We start from the raw sequence: 5,010 nt of genomic DNA, 5'->3' as shown, positions 1-5,010 counted from the left end.
GCCGAGTCGACCTCGCCGCCGCCGCGCGCCGCCTCCTCGCCGAGTCGACCTCGCCGCCGCCGCGCGCCTCCTCCTCGCCGCCCCACGTCGTCCGCCGCCCCGACGCCATCTGCCTCCGCCGCCCCCACGTCGTCGTCCGCTGCCCCGACGCCGTCTGCCTCCGCTGCTCCGGCGCCGTCGCCTCCTCGCCGCCGTCGCCTCCACGCCGCCGCCGCCGTGCTCGACCTCCGCGCCGCCTCGACCTCGACGCCGCCGTGCGCTGCCTCCTCGCCGCCCCACGCCGTCCGCCGCCCCGACGCCGTCTGCCTCCGCCGCCCCCACGTTGTCGTCCGCCGCCCCGACGCCGTCTGCCTCCGCTGCTCCGGCGCCGTCGTCTCCCCGGCCTCCCCTGCCGTAATGATACATGATCTGCATGATCCGCACGCCGATCAGCTCGCGGGAATGGGTGAGGCAGAGAAGGAAAGATACATGTGCCAGATGATTTTTGAAGATGCAACGGCCATATATCATGATGACGACGGTGGACAGGCGTTTAGCAATCAATTTTTGAACGACTCCGGTGATAGAGCTGAGAATATAGAAGATGTAGTAGATGACGACGACAACGTCGACGATGCAGAAGTGCCCTCCGGAACAAACTCTGCCAATGTATATCTCAAGTCACTCTTGACGCAACAATTAATTTGTATTGCACTTACTAACGAATCATTATTTTCCCGTTTAGGCGCCCTCCGGAACAGCTAGCGCAAGTACTAAGACAAAGTCGAAACGAGGCCCGGTCGCAAGGTTGAAAGATACTGCAAGGTACTCGATCGATAAAGTTGCTGCTGATGGCAAACCACTGGAACCCCCAGAAACTTATCGCAAATTTGTAAATCAGTGCGGAGTTGTTGTAAGAGACCTGGTCCCGATCAACTTAATAGAATGGAATATGCCGAAGACCGGCGCCAACATTGGAGCTACTTATGTCGATGACAGATTGAAAAGAGTGCTTTGCAACACGGTCTGGCTAAATTTCAGCGTAGCGGAAGATAAGAAGAAGAAAGTCGAGGAGTGGGCTTTGAAGAAGATGGCCACACAATTCCAGAGGTGGAAGAAAGACTTGTGGAAGAAATATAAGGACGAAGATCCAGTTTTCACTGGGCACCTAGTGAAGATAAGAGACGCTTGGCCTGATTTTAAGGCGTACAAGAAATCGGGTGTCTTTACATCCCGATCAGCCACAAATACGGAGAATGCGAAGAAGAAGAAATATCACCATATTTTGGGGTCAGGTGGCTACATGACTGCCCTGCCTAGGTGGCGACGCTATGAAGATGCGCTTCTGAAAAGAAATATCATTCCACAGACACATGACTGGCCCGATAGGTCCAAGTTCTGGTTGTTCGCGCATGGGGCAACGTTGGACGCTGAGACTGGGATGATTGTTGCGGAGGGACCGTGGTCGGAAAAAATAACACAAGTCGTATCAGATCTAGAGAAGGCAATAGAAGCTGTTCGAAAAGGAACTTTTGTTCCCGATAGAGAGAACGACGAGCTGACGAAGGCACTCGGGAACCCCGAAAAGTGGGGACGAACACGAGGCTTTGGAGCCACTACCCCGTGGAACCAAGGGTTTCCGGCGGACCTTGGCACTTACAGAAGCCGTGGTAGAAGCAAGAGGAAGGCGCTGGAACGGATATCGACATTAGAAGAAAAGGTGGCGTTTCTCTTGAAGAAAGGGGGACACCCTGTACCTGACACTGAAGAGGAGGAAGAAGATCCTGCACCTGACGCTGATCAACAACAATTAGAAGACGATCCTGTAGCAGATGCCGTCCCATCTCAGCATAGAAGCAGCGTGGGTTCCACGCAGCTGCAGCTAGAAGACGGTCCTGCAGTCGAACCGTCGGCGCCTCACTACCCCGTGGATGATATCACGGAGAAGACAAACTGTGAGATACATATGCCAATGGGGAACATATCCTTCATGGTGGCATCAGGCTATGCTTTACCGAATCAGCCTGGAGCAACCTACCATGGTGGTCAGATTCCAGCATCCCATGCTCGTGTCAGGTTGTCAACAATTACGCCGGGATGCCAGTCAATTGAGCTTGATATTCCTGGAGGTGAAGGCGAGAAGACACTGGAAGAAATGGAGCTTGGTATCATCTTGTGGAAGAAGAAACACATCGTGTTTCCTAACGCGGCGCCAAGGCCACCGACTCCTCCAGGTACAAATGCACCACCTCCAACAATTATTGAATGTTGCACCACATGTAAGCCTATTTTTAATAGTTTTTTCACTTTCGTACAGAGAATGCACGACCTCCAAGTCCACCCCCCAACGCACCTCCAAGTCCACCCCACAACGAAGATTGGGAGCCCGAGGCCGAGAGTCCATCGCCCGTGCACTCCCGTGAGCCGACGGATGCGCCCACTACGGGTACGGCAAAGCGGAAGCTGCAGTTCAGAAGAAACGGGACTCCTCCCAAGAAGAGAGAAAGGAAATCCAAGAAAGTCAAGACTCCCCCGAAGTTACCAGGCCTGATGACTCCGGAGGAACTAGACGAGGCCGTGAAATCCAAAAACAAAGCATGGTTCGCACGGTTTCCCCTGAAGCCCCCTCCAGACATCTGGAAGGAAACTCTTAAGAACATACCAAAGTGGAAAATTGAGCGCACCATCGACAACTTATATTATCCTGAACCGCCGCCACCGCCGCCCCTTTCAGACTATGAACGGTATATTGAAAAGATGCACACCGCACAGATGAAGCAGGCGGAGCAGATGAAGCAGGCGGAGCAGACGAAATGCGGGAAACAAGTTCCCCAGCTCGGACAACAAGAAGCACAGTCAATTGCCCCGCTCAAGGTGTTATCCGACCAGGCTTCAGTGTCCGGTCCACGCATGGGCGACGTAGGTTACGCTATTGCTGATGTGGTATATAAATATAAGCCCGAGCACCCTCTGGTCGAAAATCCTAGTGCTCTAACAACCCAACTATGGAATTTACATGTTTGGTACTTGGAGGCCGCAAGGCAAAAGAGAGACTGTATCATGGCGGCAGTTCAGGATCAACACTACTTCGGAGAGTACGGTGTGGAGGTTGGGTTCGATGATTTTTTCCAGATGTACAATCAACGTGCCCTCGACAAAGCTATCGTCAGCTGCTACTATTTGTAAGTAATTTATTTGTGTAATTTAATTATTTAGTTAAGCTCGCGTTCATTGCCCGTATAATTATCACTCACGAGACATTCTTTTTGTACGCTACTATGCAGAATGAAGATTCGTGAATGCAGGCTGGCAGGAATCTGGGACTTTGGGTTCATTGACCCGTATTCGTGTCATCAAGAGACAATAGAAAAGTTCAACAAGGATACACCGGATGATTTGCTAAGGTTTTTGAAGCCACAAAGTACCAAAAAAGAAATACTTTGGCCCTACGGATTCAAGTGAGTGTTACTGTCTTGTACACATTCCATTTTGCTTACCTGATGTTAAGTGTAATTGATGAGTATGCATGACTGCGTGTGTACACGTGCGCAGGTCCCACTTCATATTGTTCCTCATTAGAATCGATCAAGGACAAGTTGAAGTCTGGACCCGTTAACCTGGGACGCTGACACATGGAAGAGCGCGCGTCAGATGCTTCAAAAGTATATATATATCGGCCTCTTTCATTCATCGGCTTCTTTTTCGTTCATTTCCTGATATCAAGTAAGTAATAATTAACTCTTGTATTCATTTTTCTTTGTCGGTCAGGGTTTGGCAAATGTTAATCAAGGAAGAACCCGGTACATGGGCAGACAAGCTCCACTTTCAGATTAACAAAGTAAGTAGTACTACGTACCCTGGTTTCAATACCATTACCATTCTCTTGATTATTATTAATTTGACTGAATTATGTTCTCGTATATAGGACGTCCCGCAACAACCAACGGGCACTGATTATTGTGGATACTACGTTTGCGAGTACATTCACAGGATTATCAATGAGAAATCCCGTACTTCCAGAAATCTAGAGGTACGTAACCGGATCTTCACAACTTTATTTATGTTGCCATCAATTATGTTTAGTTTTGTTCATAACTTAATTGTTTTCATCTACTTCTTTTAAAGCTGCAACGAAAGCGGGCGATGCTCAGACCAATCCAACGTTGCAAGGCAGTTGCAGAGGAATTGGCAGGATTTCTCCTCACGCAAGTCATAGATGAAGGCGGAGAATTTTTCCATCCTATGAACCAATAGCCAACTCCCTTCTCTATGCAAGTATACAGCTATAGGAAACGAACTTCAAATTATGTAATGATAATCGGTCGAGTACTTCGTGTTACATGTATATATGTACTTTTATTTGGTGCATCAACATTTAACCGCAAACACGGAATCGGAAACACTTAATCGCAAACACGGAATCGGTGTTTCCGGATACGTGTTTCCGATTACGTGTTTCCGATTCCGTGTTCGTAAAAAACGGAACACGGACACACGGAATCGGAAACACGGAATCGGAAATACGGAATCGGAAAGACATAAACGGAAATACGGAACCGGAAACACGTAAACGGAAACCCTGAAAATACGGAACACAGAAACACCGAAATACGGAATCGGAAACCCTGAAAAGAAAAGGAAAAAAAAAGAAAAAAAAGCATTGGGATCGGTTGGTGTTACCAACCGGTTCTAAAGGTCCTCCGCCTGCGCGCACTCTTCGGCGCCCACGTGGAGGCCTTTAGCACCGGTTTGTAAGAGACCGGTGCTAAAGGGGGGGGGCCTTTAGTCCCGGATACGTAGCACCGGATATGTATCCGGGTCCAAAGGCCCTTACCAACAGGTTCTAATACCCCTTTCTCCACTAGTGGAGGAAATCTATATGCAACAGCCAGATGGCTTTGTGATAGAAGGTCAGGAAGGAAAGGTGTGTAAGTTGCTGAAATCTTTATATGGTCTGAGACAAGCACCTAAGCAATGGCATCAAAAGTTTAATACAACTCTGACATCTGTTGGCTTCGTTGTTAATGAAGC

This window comes from Hordeum vulgare, chromosome 3H (genome assembly GCF_904849725.1).
Source record: "Hordeum vulgare subsp. vulgare chromosome 3H, MorexV3_pseudomolecules_assembly, whole genome shotgun sequence".
NCBI lineage: Eukaryota > Viridiplantae > Streptophyta > Magnoliopsida > Poales > Poaceae > Hordeum > Hordeum vulgare.
The sequence above is the reverse complement of the archived record's forward strand: the minus strand, read 5'-3'. Positions refer to the sequence as shown.